The 22,946-nt window shown below is 55.4% G+C and overlaps 1 long non-coding RNA gene across 1 annotated transcript in view; it reads left to right on the top strand.

Annotated features, from left to right (window-relative positions):
* LOC309653509 overlaps positions 1-22,946 on the top strand; it is a 374,786-nt gene that overhangs the window by 74,948 nt on the left and 276,892 nt on the right. The window lies entirely within an intron of this gene.

Genomic DNA, 22,946 nt, shown 5'->3' with positions numbered 1-22,946 from the left:
CCCTCCTTCACATTCCTGACACGTGCCTCCATCTCTTCCAGGGCAGCCTGGAGATCTGACTTTTCTCACTGCACTTGCTTCCTGGTCTTCTCCACTTCCTGAAGATTCTTGCTCATTTCCGCAATCTGCATGGTTAAGTCGGAAATCTCTTCTGCAAAGGACAGGCTTGATTTAGGCTGTTCTCACAGGCTCTGTCTGATAGCACAGGCATTTGCCAGGGAATTTGGGGATTGGTGATTCATTCATGACTTTCATTTAGGAGAGGACAAATACAGGGAAACCTTTCGGGGGAGGTGTCGACAAGACACAGGTGTGTGGCCTCACCTGAAGATGCAGAGGGAGGAACAACAGAACACCTGTATGACCCTGAACCTTCACACGGTACACAAAAGGGTCACAGAGAGGACCGGGGGAGACTACTGTGGAGAAAACACATAGAATCATGGTTTCAGAAATAGAAGGGGCTTTAGAGGGCATTGGGTCTGCTCTAGTTTTGTAGGTCAGCGGTCTGAGATCCTAAGGGATCTAGTGACAGGATCAAGGACACAAAGCCATGTAGAGACAGAATCCATGGAAGATATGTTCTGTAGAAGAGCACGGAGCTTAGCAGCCCAGCAAACACTCTGTTCTCGAGAACAAGGTTTGGCTGTGACTATACCTTACATTGGGGAAGTTTGGGTCTCAGGGTAAACTGAGTAGATGTGAGGATTTTGTGGGGCGTCGGAAAGGAGGAGGCTGTGGCCAAATGGGGGAGGGGTGACCAGAAGAGAAGGGGGGCTGTCACACACCTGTCATAGGGAGAGAGCTGGGGGCTGTCACACACCTGTGATGCGAAGACAGATGGGGGCTGCCACATACCTGTGATGGGGAGACAGCTGGGGGCTGTAACATAGCTGTGATGTGGAGACGGCTGGGAGCTGTCACCTACCTGTGATGGGGAGAGAGCTGGGGGCTGTCAGGCACCTGTGGTGCGGAGACAGCTGGGTGCTTTCACATACCCGTGATGGGGAGAGACTTGGGAGCTGTCACATACCTGTGATGGGGAGACAGCTGGGGGCTGTGACTCACCTGTGATGGGGAGAGAGGTGGGGGCTGTCAATCAACTGTGATGGGGACAGAAATGGGTGCTGTCACCCACCTGTGAAGCAGAAAGACCTGGGGGCTTTCACGCACCTGCGATATGGAGACAGCTGGGGATGGTCACACACCTGTGATGAGGAGAGAGCTTGGAGTTGTCACATACATGTGATGTGGTGAGAGATGGGGTCTCTCACATACCTGTGATGGGGAGAGACTTGGGGTTTGTCAGGCACCTGTGATGCGGAGACAGCTGGGGGCTGTCACATACCTGTGGTGAGGAGAGAGCTGGGGGCTGTAACCCACCGGTGATGGGGAGAGAGCTGGGGGATGTCACACACCTGTGATGGGGAGAGAGCTTGGGGTTGTCACACACCTGTGATGGGGAGAGAGATGGGGATTGTCACATACTTGTAATTCTAAGACAGATGTGGACTGTCACACTGCTGTGATTGGGAGAGAGCTGGGGTCTGTCACTCACCGGGGATGGGGAGAGAGCAGGGGGTTGTCACACACCTGTGATTGGAAAGGAGCTTGGGGCTGTCACTCACTTGTGAAGGGGAAAGAGATGGGGACTGTCCAACACTTCTGATGGGGAGAGTGCTGGGGCCAGTTCCATACTTTTAATGCGGAGTCAGGTAGTTGCTGTCATATACTTGTGATGTGGAGACAGCTGAGTGTTGTCACACACCTGTGATGGGGAGAGAGCTGGGGGCTCACACATACCTATGATACAGAGACAGCTAGTGGTTGTCACATCCCTGTGCTGTGGAGACAATGGCGGTTGTGACATACCTGTGATGGGGAGAGAGTTGGGGGCTGTTAGGCTCCTGTGATGCGGGGACAGATGGGGGCTCTCAGAAACCTGTGATGGGGAGAGAGCTGGGATTTCTTACTCACCTGAAATGGGGAGAGAGCTGGGGTCGGTCAAACACCTGTGATGGGGAAAGAGATGGGGACTGTCAGATACCTGTGATGCGGAAACAGCTGGTTTCTTTCACATACCTGTGATGCAGAGAGAGCTGGGGGCTGTCACATACATGTGATGGGGAGACAGCTGGTTGCCGTCACTCACCTGTGATGGGGAGAGAGCTGGGGGCTGTGACACACCTGTGATGGGAGCGAGATGGTGACTGTCACATACCTGTGATGCTGAGACAGCTGGGTGCTGTCAAATACCTGTGATGCTGTGACAGCTGGGATCTGTCACATACCTCTGATGGGGAGAGAGCTGGGGGCTGTCACACACCTGTGATGGGGAGAGAGATGGGGAATATCAAACACCTGTGACGGGGAGAGAGCTGGGGGCTGTCACACACCTGTGATGGGGAGACAGATGGGGAATATCAAACACCTGTGACAGGGAGAGAGCTGGTGGTTGTCACTCACCTGTGATCAGGAGAGAGCTTTGGGCTCTCACCCACCGGTGAAGGGGAGATAGCTGGGGGCTTTCCCGCACCTGTGATATGGAGACAACTGGGGACGGTCACACACCTGTGATGGGGAGAGAGCTTGGCATTGTCACATACCTGTGATGTGGAGACTGCTGGGGGCTATAATATACCTGTAATTCGGAGAGAGCTGGGGGCCGTCATTCACCTGTGATGGGGAGACAGTTTGGGGCTATCTCACACCTGTGATGGAGAGAGAGATGGGGACTGTCACATACCTGTGATGCTGTTACAGGTGGGGCTGTCACATACCTATGATGGGGAGTGAGCTGAGGGCGGTTACTCACCTGAGATGGGAAGAGAGATGGGGGATGTCAGTCACCTGTGATGGGGAGAGAGCTGGGGGCTGTCACTCACCTGTGATCAGGAGAGAGCTTGGGGCTGTCACCCACCTGTGAAGGGGAGAGACCTGGGCGTAGTCACGCACTTGTGATATGGAGATAGATGGGGACGGTCACACACCTGTGATGGAGGTAGAGCTGGGGGCTGTCACACACCTGTGATGGAGCGAGAGATGGGGACTGTCAAACACCTGTGATGGGGAGAGAGCTGGGGTGTGTCACATACTTGTGATGTGGAGACAACTGGGGGCTGTCACATACCTGTGATGGGGAGAGAATTGGGGTCTTTCAGGCATCTGTGATGTGGACACAGCTGGGGGCTCTCACACACCTGTGATGTGGAGAGAGCAGGTGGTTGTCACATACCTGTGATCGGGGGAGAGCTGGTGGCTGTTCCACACCTGTGAAGGGGAAGGGATGGGGACTGTCACTCCCCTGTGATGGGGAGAGAGTTGTGGACTGACACACCTGTGATGCGGAGCGACCTGGGGGCTGTCACTCACCTGTAATGGGGAGAGAGCTGGCGGCTATCACACACCTGTGATGGGGAAAGATATGCGGACTCTCAAACACCTGTGATGGTGAGAGACGTGGGTGCTGTCACATACCAGTGATGGGGAGAGACTTGGGGTTTGTCAGGCACCTGTGATATGGAGACAGTTGCGGGCTGTCACATACCAGTGATGGGGAGAGAGCTGGGGGCTGTAACTCACCGGTGATGGGGATAGAGCTGGGGGATGTCACACACCTCTGATGGGGAGAGAGCTTGGGGTTGTCACACACCTGTGATAGAGAGAAAGATGGGGATTGTCACTTACTTGTAATTGTAGGACAGCTGGGGGCTGTCACACTGCTGTGATTGGGAGAGAGCTGAGGGCTGTCACTCACCGGGGATGGGGAGACAGCTGGGGGATGTCACACACCTGTGATGGGAAGGGAGCTTGGGGCTGTCACTCACTTGTGAAGGGGAAATAGATGGGGACTGTAAAACACTTCTGATGGGGAGAGTGCTGGGGCCAGTCACATACCTGTGATGTGGAGTCAGGTAGTTGCTGTCACATACTTGTGATGTGGAGACAGCTGGTGGCTGTCACAAACCTGTGATGGGGAGAGAGGTGGGGGCTATCACTCACCTGTGATGGGGAAATAGCTGGGGGCTTCACACACTTTGATGGGTAGAGAGCTGGGGGCTGTCACACACCTGTGATGGGGAGAGAGCTGGGGACTCCCACATACCTATGATGCAGAGACAGCAAGTGGTTGTCACATCCCTGTGATGTGGAGACAATGGCGGTTGTGACATACCTGTGATGGGGAGAGAGTTGGGGGCTGTTAGGCTCCTGTGATGCGGAGAAAGATGGGGGCTCTCAGATACCTGTGATGGGGAGAGAGCTGGGGTCTGTCACACACCTGTGATGGGAAAAGTGATGGGGACTGTCAAACACCTGTGATGGGGAGAGACTGGGGGCTGTCAGATACCTGTGATGCGGAGACAGCTGGTGTGTTTCACATACCTGTGATGTGGAGACAGCTGGGGGTTGACACATACCAGTGATGGGGAGAAAGTTGGGGGCTGTCAGGCTCCTATGATGCAGAAACAGCTGGGGGCTGTCACATACCTGCGATGGGAAGAAAGCTGGGGCCTATCACTCACCTGTGATGGGGAGACAGCTGGGGTCTGTCGCACACCTGTGATGGGGAGACAGCTGGGGGTTGTCACTCACCTGTGATGGGGAGAGAGCTGGGGCTCACACATACCTGTGATGCGTAGACAGCTAGTGGTTGTCACATACCTTTGATGTGGCGACAATGGGCGTTGTGACATACCTGTGATGGGGAGAGAGGTGGGGGATGTTAGGCTCCTGTGATGCGGAGACAGATGGGGTCTCTCAGATACCTGTGATTGGGAGAGAGCTGGGGGCTGTCACTCACCTGTGATGGGGAGAGAGCTGGTGTCTGTCACACACCTGTGAATGGGAGAGAGCTGGTGGCTCTCACTCACTTGTGATGGGGAGAGAGATGGGGGCTGTCACATACATGTGTTGGAGCAATAGCTAGGGGCCGTCACCCACCTGTGAAAGGGAGAGAGCTGGGATCTTTCACGCACCTGTGATATGGAGACAGCTTGGGACGGTCACACACCTGTGAAGGGGAGAGAGCTGGGGGCTGTCACTCACTTGTGATGGGGACAGAGATGGGGGCTGTCAGTCAACTGTGATGGGGTGAGAGCTGGCGACTCTCACCCACCTGTGAAGCGGAAAGAGCTGCGGGCTTTCTCGCACCTGCGATATGGAGACAACTGGGGATGGTCACACACCTGTGATGAGGAGAGAGCTTGGCGTTGTCACATACCTGTGATGTGGCGACAGCTGGGGGCTCTCACATACATGTGATGGGGAGAGACTTGGGGTTTGTCAGGCACCTGTGATGCGGGACAGCTGGGGGTTGTCACATACCAGTGGTGGGGAGAGACCTGGGGGCTGTAACTCACCGGTGATGGGGAGAGAGCTGGGGGATGTCACACACCTGTGATGGGGAGAGAGCTTCGGGTTGTCACACACCTGTGATGGCGCGAGAGATGGGGACTGTGAAACACCTGTGACGGGGAGAGAGCTGGGATCTCTCACATTCCTTTGATGTGGAGACAACTGGGGGCTGTCACATACCTGTGATGGGGAGAGAGTTGGGGGCTTTCAGGCACCTGTGATGCGGACACAGCTGGGGGCTGTCACACAACTGTGATGTGGAGAGAGCCTGGGGCTGTCACATACCTGTGATCGGGAGAGAGCTGGGGGCTGTCACACACCTGTGAAGGGAAATGGATGGGGACTGTCACTCCCCTGTGATGGGGAGAGAGTTGGGGACTGACACACCTGTGTTCGGGAGCGAGCTGGGGGCAGTCACTCTCCTGTAATGGGGAGAGACCTGGCGGCTATCACACACCTGTGATGGGGAAAGACATGCGGACTATCAAACACCTGTGATGGTGAGTGACGTGGGGGCTGTCACATACCTGTGATGGGGAGAGAGCTGGGGGCTGTAACTCCACGGTGATGGGGATAGAGGTGGGGTATATCACACACCTCTGATGGAGAGAGAGCTTGGGGTTGTCACACACCTGTGATGGAGAGAGAGATGGGGATTGTCACTTACTTGTAATTCTAAGACAGATGTAGTCTGTCACACTGCTGTGATTGTGAGAGAGCTGGGGGCTGTCACTCACCGGGGATGGGGAGAGAGCTGGGGGATGTCACACACCTGTGATGGGAAGGGAGCTTGGGGCTTTCACTCACTTGTGAACGGGAAAGAGATGGGGACTGTCAAACACCTCTGATGGTGAGAGTGCTGAGGCCAGTCACATACCTGTGATGCCGAGTCAGGCAGTTGCTGTCACATACTTGTGATGTGGAGACAGCTGGGGGCTGTCACATACCTGAGATGGGGAGAGAGCTGGGGCAAATCACTCACCTGTGATGGGGAGAGAGCTGGTGGCTGTAACACACCGGTGATGGGGAGAGAGCTGGGGAATGTCACACACCTGTGATGGGGAGAGAGCTGGGGGCTGTAACTCACCAGTGATGGGGAGAGAGCTGGGGAATGTCACACACCTGTGATGGGGAGAGAGCTTGTGGTTGTCACACACCTGTGATGGGGAGAGAGATTGGGATTGTCACTTACTTGTAATTCTAAGACAGATGTAGTCTGTCACACTGCTGTGATTGGGAGAGAGCTGGGGGCTGTCACTCACCGGGGATGGGGAGAGAGCTGGGGGATGTCACACACCTGTGATGGGAAAGGTGCTTGGGACTGTCACTCACTTGTGAAGGGGAAAGAGATGGGGACTGTCAAACACTTCTGATGGGGAGAGTGCTGGGACCAGTTCCATACCTTTAATGCGTAGTCAGGGAGTTGCTGTCACATACTTGTGATGTGGAGACAGCTGGGTGTTGTCACACACCTGTGATGCGGAGAGAGCTGGGGGCTCACAAATAGCTATGATACAGAGACAGCTCGTGGTTGTCACATCCCTGTGCTGTGGAGACAATGGCGGTTGTGACATACCTGTGATGGGTAGAGTGTTGGGGGCTGTTAGGCTCCAGTGATGCGGGGACAGATGGGGGCTCTCAGATACCTGTGATGGGGAGAGAGCTGGGATTTCTTACTCACCTGAAATGGGGAGAGAGCTGGGGTCTCTCAAACACCTGTGATGTGGAAAGAGATGGGGACTGTCAGATACCTGTGATGCGGAGACAGCTGGTTTCTTTCACATACCTGTGATGCAGAGAGAGCTGGGGGCTGTCACACACCTGTGATGGGGAGACAGCTGGGCCCGTCACTCACCTGTGATGGGGAGAGAGCTTGGGGCTGTCACTCACTTGTGATGTGGAAAGACATGGGGTCTGTCAATCAATTTTGATGGGGCTAGAGCTGGGGGCTGTCACCCACCTGTGAAGGGGAGAGAGCGGGGGACATTCACACTCCTGTGATATGGAGACAGCTGGGGACGGTCACACAAATGTGATGGGGAGAGAGCTTTGCATTGTCACATACCTGTGATGTGGAGACAGCTGGGGGCTGTCACATACGTATAACGGGGAGAGAGCTGGGGGCTATCACATACTTGCGATGGGGAGAGACCTGGTGGCTGTCACATACCTGTGATGTGGAGACAGCTGTCGGATGTAACATACTTGTGATGGGGAGAGAGTTGAGGGGTTGTCAGGCACCTTTAATGCGGAGACAGCTGGGGGCTGTCACATACATGTGATGGGGAGACAGCCGGGGGCCGTTACTCACCTGAGATGGGGAGAGAGCTGAGGTCTGTGACACACCTGTGATTTGGAGAGAGATGGGGACTGCCACATACCTGTGATGCTGAGACAGCTGGGGCCTGTCAAATACCTGTGATGCTGTGACAGCTGGGAACTGTCACATACCTGTGATGGGGAGAGGGCTGGGGGCTGTCACACATCTGTGATGGGGAGAGAGATGGGGAATATCAAACACCTGTGATGGGAAGAGAGCTGGGGGCTGTCACTCACCTGTGATCAGGAGAGAGCTTGGGGCCCTCACCCACCGGTGAAGCGGAGAGAGCTGGGGGCTTTCACGCACCTGTGATATGGAGACAACTTGGGACGGTCACAGACCTGTGATGTGCAGACAGCTGAGGGCGTTAACATACAAGTGATGCGGAGAGAGTTGGGGGCTGTCAGGCACCTGTGATGCGAAGACAGCTGGGGGTTGTCACATACCAGTGGTGGGGAGAGAGCTGGGGCCTGTAATTCACCGGTGATGGGGAGAGAGCTGGGGGATGTCACACAACTGTGATGGGGAGAGACCTTGGCGTTGTCACACACCTGTGATGGCACGAGAGATGGGGACTGTCAAACACCTGTGATGGGGAGAGAGCTGGGGTCTGTCACATAACTGTGATGTGGAGACAACTGGGGGCTGTCACATACCTGTGATGGGGAGAGAGTGAGGGGCTTTCAGGCACCTGTGATGCGGACACAGCTGGGGGCTGTCACATGCCTGTGATGTGGAGAGAGCTGGGGGCTGTCACACACCTGTGAAGGGGAAGGGATAGGGACTGTCACTCCCCTGTGATGGGGAGAGAGTTGGGGACTGACACACCTGTGATGGGGAACGAGCTGGCGGCTATCACACACCTGTGATGGGGAAAGACATGCAGACAATCAAACACCTGTGACGGTGAGAGATGTGGGGGCTGTCACATACTTGTGATGGGGAGAGACTTGGGGTTTCTCAGGCGCCTGTGATATGGAGACAGTTGGGGGCTGTCACATACCAGGGATGGGGAGAGAGCTGGGGGCTGTAACTCACCGGTGATGGGGATAGAGCTGGGGGATGTCACACACCTCTGATGGGGATAGAGCGTGGGGTTTTCACACACCTGTGATGGAGAGAGAGATGGGGTTTGTCACTTACTTGTAATTGTAGGACAGCTGGGGGCTGTCACACCTCTGTGATTGGCAGACAGCTGAGGGCTGTCACTCACTGGGGATGGGGAGAGAGCTGGGGGATATCACACACCTGTGAAGGGAAGGGAGCTTAGGGCTGTCACTCACTTGTGAAGGGGAAATAGATGGGGACTGTCAAACACTTCTGATGGGGAGAGTGCTGGGGCCAGTCACATACCTGTGATGTGGAGTCAGGTAGTTGCTGTCACATACTTGTGATGTGGAGACAGCTGGTGGCTGTCACAAACCTGTGATGGGGAGAGAGCTCGGGGCTATCACTCACCTGTGATGGGGAAATAGCTGGGGGCTTCACACACCTTTGATGGGTAGAGAGCTGGGGGCTGTCACACACCTGTGATGGGGAGAGAGCTGGGGGCTCCCATATACCTATGATGCAGAGACAGCAAGTGGTTGTCACATCCCTGTGATGTGGAGACAATGGCGGTTGTGACATACCTGTGATGGGGAGAGAGTTGGGGGCTGTTAGGCTCCTGTGATGCGGAGAAAGATGGGGGCTCTCAGATACCTGTGATGGGGAGAGAGCTGGGGTCTGTCACACACCTGTGATGGGAAAAGTGATGGGGACTGTCAAACACCTGTGATGGGGAGAGACTGGGGGCTGTCAGATACCTGTGATGCGGAGACAGCTGGTGTGTTTCACATACCTGTGATGTGGAGACAGCTGGGGGTTGACACATACCAGTGATGGGGAGAAAGTTGGGGGCTGTCAGGCTCCTGTGATGCAGAATCAGCTGGGGGCTGTCACATACCTGTGATGGGAAGAAAGCTGGGGCCTATCACTCACCTGTGATGGGGAGACAGCTGGGGTCTGTCGCACACCTGTGATGGGGAGACAGCTGGGGGTTGTCACTCACCTGTGATGGGGAGAGAGCTGGGGCTCACACATACCTGTGATGCGTAGAGAGCTAGTGGTTGTCACATACCTTTGATGTGGCGACAATGGGCGTTGTGACATACCTGTGATGGGGAGAGAGGTGGGGGATGTTAGGCTCCTGTGATGTGGAGACAGATGGGGGCTCTCAGATACCTGTGATGGGGAGAGAGCTGGTGGCTGTCACTCACTTGTGATGGGGAGAGAGATGGGGGCTGTCAAACACCTGTGATGGGGAGCGAGATGGGGACTGTCACATAACTGTGATGCTGAGACAGCTGGGGGCTGTCAAATACCTGTGATGCTGTGACATCTGGGATCTGTCACATACCTCTGATGGGGAGAGAGCTGGGGGCTGTCACACACCTGTGATGGGGAGAGAGATGGGGAATATCAAACACCTGTGTCGGGGAGAGAGCTGGGGGCTGTCACACACCTGTGATGGGGAAAGACATGCGGACTCTCAAACACCTGTGATGGTGAGAAACGTGGGGGCTGTCACATACCAGTGATGGGGAGAGACTTGGGGTTTGTCAGGCACCTGTGATATGGAGACAGTTGCGGGCTGTCACATACCAGTGATGGGGAGAGAGCTGGGGGCTGTAACTCACCGGTGATGGGGATAGAGCTGGGGGATGTCACACACCTCTGATGGGGAGAGAGCTTTGGGTTGTCACACACCTGTGATGGAGAGAGAGATGGGGATTGTCACTTACTTGTAATTCTAGGACAGCTGGGGTCTGTCACACTGCTGTGATTGGGGAGAGCTGAGGGCTGTCACTCACCGGGGATGGGGAGACAGCTGGGGAATGTCACACACCTGTGATGGGAAGGGAGCTTGGGGCTGTCACTCACTTGTGAAGGGGAAATAGATGGGCACTGTCAAACACTTCTGATGGGGAGAGTGCTGGGGCCAGTCACATACCTGTGATGTGGAGTCAGGTAGTTGCTGTCACATACTTGTGATGTGGAGACAGCTGGTGGCTGTCACAAACATGTGATGGGGAGAGAGCTGGGGGCTATCACTCACCTGTGATGGGGAAATAGCTGGGGGCTTCACACACCTTTGATGGGTAGAGAGCTGGGGGCTGTCACACACCTGTGATGGGGAGAGAGCTGGGGACTCCCACATACCTATGATGCAGAGACAGCAAGTGGTTGTCACATCCGTGTGATGTGGAGACAATGGCGGTTGTGACATACCTGTGATGGGGAGAGAGTTGGGGGCTGTTAGGCTCCTGTGATGCAGAGAAAGATGGGGGCTCTCAGATACCTGTGATGGGGAGAGAGCTGGTGTCTGTCACACACCTGTGATGGGAAAAGTGATGGGGACTGTCAAACACCTGTGATGGGGAGAGACTGGGGGCTGTCAGATACCTGTGATGCGGAGACAGCTGGTGTGTTTCACATGCCTGTGATGTGGAGACAGCTGGGGGTTGACACATACCAGTGATGGGGAGAATGTTTGGGGCTGTCAGGCTCCTGTGATGCAGAATCAGCTGGGGGCTGTCACATACCTGCGATGGGAAGAAAGCTGGTGCCTATCACTCACCTGTGATGGGGAGACAGCTGGGGTCTGTCGCACACCTGTGATGGGGAGACAGCTGGGGGTTGTCACTCACCTGTGATGGGGAGAGAGCTGGGGCTCACACATACCTGTGATGCGTAGACAGCTAGTGGTTGTCACATACCTTTGATGTATCGACAATGGGCGTTGTGACATACCTGTGATGGGGAGAGTGGTGGGGGATGTTAGGCTCCTGTGATGCGGAGACAGATGGGGGCTCTCAGATACCTGTGATGGGGAGAGAGCTGGGGGCTGTCACTCACCTGTGATGGGGAGAGAGCTGGTGTCTGTCACACACCTGTGAATGGGAGAGAGCTGGTGGCTGTCACTCACTTGTGATGGGGAGAGAGATGGGGGCTGTCACATACATGTGTTGGAGCAATAGCTAGGGGCCGTCACCCACCTGTGAAAGGGAGAGAGCTGGGATCTTTCACGCACCTGTGATATGGAGACAGCTTGGGACGGTCACACACCTGTGATGGGGAGAGAGCTGGGGGCTGTCACTCACTTGTGATGGGGAGAGAGATGGGGGCTGTCAGTCAACTGTGATGGGGCGAGAGCTGGCGTCTGTCACCCACCTGTGAAGCGGAAAGAGCTGCGGGCTTTCTCGCACCTGCGATATGGAGACTACTGGGGATGGTCACACACCTGTGATGAGGAGAGAGTTTGGCGTTGTCACATACCTGTGATGTGGCGACAGCTGGGGGCTCTCACATACATGTGATGGGGAGAGATTTGGGGTGTGTCAGGCACCTGTGATGCGGGACAGCTGGGGGTTGTCACATACCAGTGGTGGGGAGAGACCTGGGGGCTGTAACTCACCGGTGATTGGGAGAGAGCTGGGGGATGTCACACACCTGTGATGGGGAGAGAGCTTGGGGTTGTCACACACCTGTGATGGCGCGAGAGATGGGGACTGTGAAACACCTGTGACGGGGAGAGAGCTGGGATCTCTCACATACCTTTGATGTGGAGACAACTGGGGGCTGTCACATACCTGTGATTGGGAGAGAGTTGGGGGCTTTCAGGCACCTGTGATGTGGACACAGCTGGGGGCTGTCACACAACTGTGATGTGGAGAGAGCTGGGGGCTGTCACAAACCTGTGATCGGGAGAGAGCTGGGGGCTGTCACACACCTGTGAAGGGAAATGGATGGGGACTGTCACTCCCCTGTGATGGGGAGAGAGTTGGGGACTGACACACCTGTGTTCGGGAGCGAGCTGGGGGCAGTCACTCTCCTGTAATGGGGAGAGACCTGGCGGCTATCACACACCTGTGATGGGGAAAGACATGCGGACTATCAAACACCTGTGATGGTGAGTGACGTGGGGGCTGTCACATACCTGTGATGGGGAGAGAGCTGGGGGCTGTAACTCCACGGTGATGGGGATAGAGGTGGGGTATATCACACACCTCTGATGGAGAGAGAGCTTGGGGTTGTCACACACCTGTGATGGAGAGAGAGATGGGGATTGTCACTTACTTGTAATTCTAAGACAGATGTAGTCTGTCACACTGCTGTGATTGTGAGAGAGCTGGGGGCTGTCACTCACCGGGGATGGGGAGAGAGCTGGGGGATGTCACACACCTGTGATGGGAAGGGAGCTTGGGGCTTTCACTCACTTGTGAACGGGAAAGAGATGGGGACTGTCAAACACCTCTGATGGTGAGAGTGCTGAGGCCAGTCACATACCTTTGATGCCGAGTCAGGCAGTTGCTGTCACATACTTGTGATGTGGAGACAGCTGGGGGCTGTCACATACCTGAGATGGGGAGAGAGCTGGGGCAAATCACTCACCTGTGATGGGGAGAGAGCTGGTGGCTGTAACACACCGGTGATGGGGAGAGAGCTGGGGAATGTCACACACCTGTGATGGGGAGAGAGCTGGGGGCTGTAACTCACCAGTGATGGGGAGAGAGCTGGGGAATGTCACACACCTGTGATGGGGAGAGAGATTGGGATTGTCACTTACTTGTAATTCTAAGACAGATGTAGTCTGTCACACTGCTGTGATTGGGAGAGAGCTGGGGGCTGTCACTCACCGGGGATGGGGAGAGAGCTGGGGGATGTCACACACCTGTGATGGGAAAGGTGCTTGGGACTGTCACTCACTTGTGAAGGGGAAAGAGATGGGGACTGTCAAACACTTCTGATGGGGAGAGTGCTGGGACCAGTTCCATACCTTTAATGCGTAGTCAGGGAGTTGCTGTCACATACTTGTGATGTGGAGACAGCTGGGTGTTGTCACACACCTGTGATGCGGAGAGAGCTGGGGGCTCACAAATAGCTATGATACAGAGACAGCTCGTGGTTGTCACATCCCTGTGCTGTGGAGACAATGGCGGTTGTGACATACCTGTGATGGGTAGAGTGTTGGGGGCTGTTAGGCTCCAGTGATGCGGGGACAGATGGGGGCTCTCAGATACCTGTGATGGGGAGAGAGCTGGGATTTCTTACTCACCTGAAATGGGGAGAGAGCTGGGGTCTCTCAAACACCTGTGATGTGGAAAGAGATGGGGACTGTCAGATACCTGTGATGCGGAGACAGCTGGTTTCTTTCACATACCTGTGATGCAGAGAGAGCTGGGGGCTGTCACACACCTGTGATGGGGAGACAGCTGGGCCCGTCACTCACCTGTGATGGGGAGAGAGCTTGGGGCTGTCACTCACTTGTGATGTGGAAAGACATGGGGTCTGTCAATCAATTTTGATGGGGCTAGAGCTGGGGGCTGTCACCCACCTGTGAAGGGGAGAGAGCGGGGGACATTCACACTCCTGTGATATGGAGACAGCTGGGGACGGTCACACAAATGTGATGGGGAGAGAGCTTTGCATTGTCACATACCTGTGATGTGGAGACAGCTGGGGGCTGTCACATACGTATAACGGGGAGAGAGCTGGGGGCTATCACATACTTGCGATGGGGAGAGACCTGGTGGCTGTCACATACCTGTGATGTGGAGACAGCTGTCGGATGTAACATACTTGTGATGGGGAGAGAGTTGAGGGGTTGTCAGGCACCTTTAATGCGGAGACAGCTGGGGGCTGTCACATACATGTGATGGGGAGACAGCCGGGGGCCGTTACTCACCTGAGATGGGGAGAGAGCTGAGGTCTGTGACACACCTGTGATTTGGAGAGAGATGGGGACTGCCACATACCTGTGATGCTGAGACAGCTGGGGCCTGTCAAATACCTGTGATGCTGTGACAGCTGGGAACTGTCACATACCTGTGATGGGGAGAGGGCTGGGGGCTGTCACACATCTGTGATGGGGAGAGAGATGGGGAATATCAAACACCTGTGATGGGAAGAGAGCTGGGGGCTGTCACTCACCTGTGATCAGGAGAGAGCTTGGGGCCCTCACCCACCGGTGAAGCGGAGAGAGCTGGGGGCTTTCACGCACCTGTGATATGGAGACAACTTGGGACGGTCACAGACCTGTGATGTGCAGACAGCTGAGGGCGTTAACATACAAGTGATGCGGAGAGAGTTGGGGGCTGTCAGGCACCTGTGATGCGAAGACAGCTGGGGGTTGTCACATACCAGTGGTGGGGAGAGAGCTGGGGCCTGTAATTCACCGGTGATGGGGAGAGAGCTGGGGGATGTCACACAACTGTGATGGGGAGAGACCTTGGCGTTGTCACACACCTGTGATGGCACGAGAGATGGGGACTGTCAAACACCTGTGATGGGGAGAGAGCTGGGGTCTGTCACATAACTGTGATGTGGAGACAACTGGGGGCTGTCACATACCTGTGATGGGGAGAGAGTGAGGGGCTTTCAGGCACCTGTGATGCGGACACAGCTGGGGGCTGTCACATGCCTGTGATGTGGAGAGAGCTGGGGGCTGTCACACACCTGTGAAGGGGAAGGGATAGGGACTGTCACTCCCCTGTGATGGGGAGAGAGTTGGGGACTGACACACCTGTGATGGGGAACGAGCTGGCGGCTATCACACACCTGTGATGGGGAAAGACATGCAGACAATCAAACACCTGTGACGGTGAGTGATGTGGGGGCTGTCACATACTTGTGATGGGGAGAGACTTGGGGTTTCTCAGGCGCCTGTGATATGGAGACAGTTGGGGGCTGTCACATACCAGGGATGGGGAGAGAGCTGGGGGCTGTAACTCACCGGTGATGGGGATAGAGCTGGGGGATGTCACACACCTCTGATGGGGATAGAGCGTGGGGTTTTCACACACCTGTGATGGAGAGAGAGATGGGGTTTGTCACTTACTTGTAATTGTAGGACAGCTGGGGGCTGTCACACCTCTGTGATTGGCAGACAGCTGAGGGCTGTCACTCACTGGGGATGGGGAGAGAGCTGGGGGATATCACACACCTGTGAAGGGAAGGGAGCTTAGGGCTGTCACTCACTTGTGAAGGGGAAATAGATGGGGACTGTCAAACACTTCTGATGGGGAGAGTGCTGGGGCCAGTCACATACCTGTGATGTGGAGTCAGGTAGTTGCTGTCACATACTTGTGATGTGGAGACAGCTGGTGGCTGTCACAAACCTGTGATGGGGAGAGAGCTCGGGGCTATCACTCACCTGTGATGGGGAAATAGCTGGGGGCTTCACACACCTTTGATGGGTAGAGAGCTGGGGGCTGTCACACACCTGTGATGGGGAGAGAGCTGGGGGCTCCCATATACCTATGATGCAGAGACAGCAAGTGGTTGTCACATCCCTGTGATGTGGAGACAATGGCGGTTGTGACATACCTGTGATGGGGAGAGAGTTGGGGGCTGTTAGGCTCCTGTGATGCGGAGAAAGATGGGGGCTCTCAGATACCTGTGATGGGGAGAGAGCTGGGGTCTGTCACACACCTGTGATGGGAAAAGTGATGGGGACTGTCAAACACCTGTGATGGGGAGAGACTGGGGGCTGTCAGATACCTGTGATGCGGAGACAGCTGGTGTGTTTCACATACCTGTGATGTGGAGACAGCTGGGGGTTGACACATACCAGTGATGGGGAGAAAGTTGGGGGCTGTCAGGCTCCTGTGATGCAGAATCAGCTGGGGGCTGTCACATACCTGTGATGGGAAGAAAGCTGGGGCCTATCACTCACCTGTGATGGGGAGACAGCTGGGGTCTGTCGCACACCTGTGATGGGGAGACAGCTGGGGGTTGTCACTCACCTGTGATGGGGAGAGAGCTGGGGCTCACACATACCTGTGATGCGTAGAGAGCTAGTGGTTGTCACATACCTTTGATGTGGCGACAATGGGCGTTGTGACATACCTGTGATGGGGAGAGAGGTGGGGGATGTTAGGCTCCTGTGATGTGGAGACAGATGGGGGCTCTCAGATACCTGTGATGGGGAGAGAGCTGGTGGCTGTCACTCACTTGTGATGGGGAGAGAGATGGGGGCTGTCAAACACCTGTGATGGGGAGCGAGATGGGGACTGTCACATAACTGTGATGCTGAGACAGCTGGGGGCTGTCAAATACCTGTGATGCTGTGACATCTGGGATCTGTCACATACCTCTGATGGGGAGAGAGCTGGGGGCTGTCACACACCTGTGATGGGGAGAGAGATGGGGAATATCAAACACCTGTGTCGGGGAGAGAGCTGGGGGCTGTCACACACCTGTGATGGGGAAAGACATGCGGACTCTCAAACACCTGTGATGGTGAGAAACGTGGGGGCTGTCACATACCAGTGATGGGGAGAGACTTGGGGTTTGTCAGGCACCTGTGATATGGAGACAGTTGCGGGCTGTCACATACCAGTGATGGGGAGAGAGCTGGGGGCTGTAACTCACCGGTGATGGGGATAGAGCTGGGGGATGTCACACACCTCTGATGGGGAGAGAGCTTTGGGTTGTCACACACCTGTGATGGAGAGAGAGATGGGGATTGTCACTTACTTGTAATTCTAGGACAGCTGGGGTCTGTCACACTGCTGTGATTGGGGAGAGCTGAGGGCTGTCACTCACCGGGGATGGGGAGACAGCTGGGGAATGTCACACACCTGTGATGGGAAGGGAGCTTGGGGCTGTCACTCACTTGTGAAGGGGAAATAGATGGGCACTGTCAAACACTTCTGATGGGGAGAGTGCTGGGGCCAGTCACATACCTGTGATGTGGAGTCAGGTAGTTGCTGTCACATACTTGTGATGTGGAGACAGCTGGTGGCTGTCACAAACATGTGATGGGGAGAGAGCTGGGGGCTATCACTCACCTGTGATGGGGAAATAGCTGGGGGCTTCACACACCTTTGATGGGTAGAGAGCTGGGGGCTGTCACACACCTGTGATGGGGAGAGAGCTGGGGACTCCCACATACCTATGATGCAGAGACAGCAAGTGGTTGTCACATCCCTGTGATGTGGAGACAATGGCGGTTGTGACATACCTGTGATGGGGAGAGAGTTGGGGGCTGTTAGGCTCCTGTAATGCAGAGAAAGATGGGGGCTCTCAGATACCTGTGATGGGGAGAGAGCTGGTGTCTGTCACACACCTGTGATGGGAAAAGTGATGGGGTCTGTCAAACACCTGTGATGGGGAGAGACTGGGGGCTGTCAGATACCTGTGATGCGGAGACAGCTGGTGTGTTTCACATGCCTGTGATGTGGAGACAGCTGGGGGTTGACACATACCAGTGATGGGGAGAATGTTTGGGGCTGTCAGGCTCCTGTGATGCAGAATCAGCTGGGGGCTGTCACATACCTGCGATGGGAAGAAAGCTGGTGCCTATCACTCACCTGTGATGGGGAGACAGCTGGGGTCTGTCGCACACCTGTGATGGGGAGACAGCTGGGGGTTGTCACTCACCTGTGATGGGGAGAGAGCTGGGGCTCACACATACCTGTGATGCGTAGACAGCTAGTGGTTGTCACATACCTTTGATGTATCGACAATGGGCGTTGTAACATACCTGTGATGGGGAGAGTGGTGGGGGATGTTAGGCTCCTGTGATGCGGAGACAGATGGGGGCTCTCAGATACCTGTGATGGGGAGAGAGCTGGGGGCTGTCACTCACCTGTGATGGGGAGAGAGCTGGTGTCTGTCACACACCTGTGAATGGGAGAGAGCTGGTGGCTGTCACTCACTTGTGATGGGGAGAGAGATGGGGGCTGTCACATACATGTGTTGGAGCAATAGCTAGGGGCCGTCACCCACCTGTGAAAGGGAGAGAGCTGGGATCTTTCACGCACCTGTGATATGGAGACAGCTTGGGACTGTCACACACCTGTGATGGGGAGAGAGCTGGGGGCTGTCACTCACTTGTGATGGGGAGAGAGATGGGGGCTGTCAGTCAACTGTGATGGGGCGAGAGCTGGCGTCTGTCACCCACCTGTGAAGCGGAAAGAGCTGCAGGCTTTCTCGCACCTGCGATATGGAGACAACTGGGGATGGTCACACACCTGTGATGAGGAGAGAGTTTGGCGTTGTCACATACCTGTGATGTGGCGACAGCTGGGGGCTCTCACATACATGTGATGGGGAGAGATTTGGGGTGTGTCAGGCACCTGTGATGCGGGACAGCTGGGGGTTGTCACATACCAGTGGTGGGGAGAGACCTGGGGGCTGTAACTCACCGGTGATTGGGAGAGAGCTGGGGGATGTCACACACCTGTGATGGGGAGAGAGCTTGGGGTTGTCACACACCTGTGATGGCGCGAGAGATGGGGACTGTGAAACACCTGTGACGGGGAGAGAGCTGGGATCTCTCACATACCTTTGATGTGGAGACAACTGGGGGCTGTCACATACCTGTGATTGGGAGAGAGTTGGGGGCTTTCAGGCACCTGTGATGTGGACACAGCTGGGGGCTGTCACACAACTGTGATGTGGAGAGAGCTGGGGGCTGTCACAAACCTGTGATCGGGAGAGAGCTGGGGGCTGTCACACACCTGTGAAGGGAAATGGATGGGGACTGTCACTCCCCTGTGATGGGGAGAGAGTTGGGGACTGACACACCTGTGTTCGGGAGAGAGCTGGGGGCAGTCACTCTCCTGTAATGGGGAGAGACCTGGCGGCTATCACACACCTGTGATGGGGAAAGACATGCGGACTATCAAACACCTGTGATGGTGAGTGACGTGGGGGCTGTCACATACCTGTGATGGGGAGAGAGCTGGGGGCTGTAACTCCACGGTGATGGGGATAGAGGTGGGGTATATCACACACCTCTGATGGAGAGAGAGCTTGGGGTTGTCACACACCTGTGATGGAGAGAGAGATGGGGATTGTCACTTACTTGTAATTCTAAGACAGATGTAGTCTGTCACACTGCTGTGATTGTGAGAGAGCTGGGGGCTGTCACTCACCGGGGATGGGGAGAGAGCTGGGGGATGTCACACACCTGTGATGGGAAGGGAGCTTGGGGCTTTCACTCACTTGTGAACGGGAAAGAGATGGGGACTGTCAAACACCTCTGATGGTGAGAGTGCTGAGGCCAGTCACATACCTTTGATGCCGAATCAGGCAGTTGCTGTCACATACTTGTGATGTGGAGACAGCTGGGGGCTGTCACATACCTGAGATGGGGAGAGAGCTGGGGCAAATCACTCACCTGTGATGGGGAGAGAGCTGGTGGCTGTAACACACCGGTGATGGGGAGAGAGCTGGGGAATGTCACACACCTGTGATGGGGAGAGAGCTGGGGGCTGTAACTCACCAGTGATGGGGAGAGAGCTGGGGAATGTCACACACCTGTGATGGGGAGAGAGATTGGGATTGTCACTTACTTGTAATTCTAAGACAGATGTAGTCTGTCACACTGCTGTGATTGGGAGAGAGCTGGGGGCTGTCACTCACCGGGGATGGGGAGAGAGCTGGGGGATGTCACACACCTGTGATGGGAAAGGTGCTTGGGACTGTCACTCACTTGTGAAGGGGAAAGAGATGGGGACTGTCAAACACTTCTGATGGGGAGAGTGCTGGGACCAGTTCCATACCTTTAATGCGTAGTCAGGGAGTTGCTGTCACATACTTGTGATGTGGAGACAGCTGGGTGTTGTCACACACCTGTGATGGGGAGAGAGCTGGGGGCTCACAAATAGCTATGATACAGAGACAGCTCGTGGTTGTCACATCCCTGTGCTGTGGAGACAATGGCGGTTGTGACATACCTGTGATGGGTAGAGTGTTGGGGGCTGTTAGGCTCCAGTGATGCGGGGACAGATGGGGGCTCTCAGATACCTGTGATGGGGAGAGAGCTGGGATTTCTTACTCACCTGAAATGGGGAGAGAGCTGGGGTCTGTCAAACACCTGTGATGTGGAAAGAGATGGGGACTGTCAGATACCTGTGATGCGGAGACAGCTGGTTTCTTTCACATACCTGTGATGCAGAGAGAGCTGGGGGCTGTCACACACCTGTGATGGGGAGACAGCTGGGGCCGTCACTCACCTGTGATGGGGAGAGAGCTTGGGGCTGTCACTCACTTGTGATGTGGAAAGACATGGGGTCTGTCAATCAATTTTGATGGGGCTAGAGCTGGGGGCTGTCACCCACCTGTTAAGGGGAGAGAGCGGGGGACATTCACACTCCTGTGATATGGAGACAGCTGGGGACGGTCACACAAATGTGATGGGGAGAGAGCTTTGCATTGTCACATACCTGTGATGTGGAGACAGCTGGGGGCTGTCACATACGTATAACGGGGAGAGAGCTGGGGGCTATCATATACTTGCGATGGGGAGAGAACTGGTGGCTGTCACATACTTGTGATGTGGAGACAGCTGTCGGCTGTAACATACTTGTGATGGGGAGAGAGTTGAGGGGTTGTCAGGCACCTTTAATGCGGAGACAGCTGGGGGCTGTCACATACATGTGATGGGGAGACAGCCGGGGGCCGTTACTCACCTGAGATGGGGAGAGAGCTGAGGTCTGTGACACACCTGTGATGTGGAGAGAGATGGGGACTGCCACATACCTGTGATGCTGAGACAGCTGGGGCCTGTCAAATACCTGTGATGCTGTGACAGCTGGGAACTGTCACATACCTGTGATGGGGAGAGGGCTGGGGGCTGTCACACATCTGTGATGGGGAGAGAGATGGGGAATATCAAACACCTGTGATGGGGAGAGAGCTGGACGCTGTCACTCACCTGTGATCAGGAGAGAGCTTGGGGCCCTAACCCACCGGTGAAGCGGAGAGAGCTGGGGGCTTTCACGCACCTGTGATATGGAGACAAATTGGGACGGTCACACACCAGTGATGTGCAGACAGCTGAGGGCGTTAACATACAAGTGATGTGGAGAGAGTTGGGGGCTGTCAGGCACCTGTGATGCGGAGACAGCTGGGGGTTGTCACATACCAGTGGTGGGGAGAGAGCTGGGGGCTGTAATTCACCGGTGATGGGGAGAGAGCTGGGGTATGTCACACAACTGTGATGGGGAGAGACCTTGGGGTTGTCACACACCTGTGATGGCACGAGAGGTGGGGACTGTCAAACACCTGTGATGGGGAGAGAGCTGGGGTCTGTCACATAACTGTGATGTGGAGACAACTGGGGGCTGTCACATACCTGTGATGGGGAGAGAGTGAGGGGCTTTCAGGCACCTGTGATGCGGACACAGCTGGGGGCTGTCACATGCCTGTGATGTGGAGAGAGCTGGGGGCTGTCACACACCTGTGAAGGGGAAGGGATAGGGACTGTCACTCCCCTGTGATGAGGAGAGAGTTGGGGACTGACACACCTGTGATGGGGAACGAGCTGGCGGCTATCACACACCTGTGATGGGGAAATTGCTGGGGGCTTCACACACCTTTGATGGGTAGAGAGCTGGGGGCTGTCACACACCTGTGATGGGGAGAGAGCTGGGGGCTCCCACATACCTATGATGCAGAGACAGCAAGTGGTTGTCACATCCCTGTGATGTGGAGACAATGGCAGGTGTGACATACCTGTGATGGGGAGAGAGTTGGGGGCTGTTAGGCTCCTGTGATGCGGAGAAAGATGGGGGCTCTCAGATACCTCTGATGGGGAGAGAGCTGAGGCCTGTCACACACCTGTGATGGGAAAAGTGATGGGGACTGTCAAACACCTGTGATGGGGAGAGACTGGGGGCTGTCAGATACCTGTGATGCGGAGACAGCTGGTGTGTTTCACATACCTGTGATGTGGAGACAGCTGGGGGTTGACACATACCAGTGATGGGGAGAAAGTTGGGGGCTGTCAGGCTCCTGTGATGCAGAATGAGCTGGGGGCTGTCACATACCTGCGATGGGAAGAAAGCTGGGGCCTATCACTCACCTGTGATGGGGAGACAGCTGGGGTCTGTCGCACACCTGTGATGGGGAGACAGCTGGGGTTTGTCACTCACCTGTGATGGGGAGAGAGCTGGGGCTCACACATACCTGTGATGCGTAGACAGCTAGTGGTTGTCACATACCTTTGATGTGGCGACAATGGGCGTTGTGACATACCTGTGATGGGGAGAGAGGTGGGGGATGTTAGGCTCCTGTGATGCGGAGACAGATGGGGGCTCTCAGATACCTGTGATGGGGAGAGAGCTGGTGGCTGTCACTCACTTGTGATGGGGAGAGAGATGGGGGCTGTCAAACACCTGTGATGGGGAGCGAGATGGGGACTGTCACATAACTGTGATGCTGAGACACCTGGGGGCTGTCAAATACCTGTGATGCTGTGACATCTGGGATCTGTCAC

The sequence above is a fragment of the Balaenoptera physalus genome, assembly GCF_965194825.1.
Source record: "Balaenoptera physalus genome assembly, contig: HAP1_SCAFFOLD_407, whole genome shotgun sequence".
In the NCBI taxonomy this organism is placed as follows: Eukaryota; Metazoa; Chordata; class Mammalia; order Artiodactyla; family Balaenopteridae; genus Balaenoptera; species Balaenoptera physalus.
This window is presented reverse-complemented; position numbering and strand designations above follow the sequence as displayed.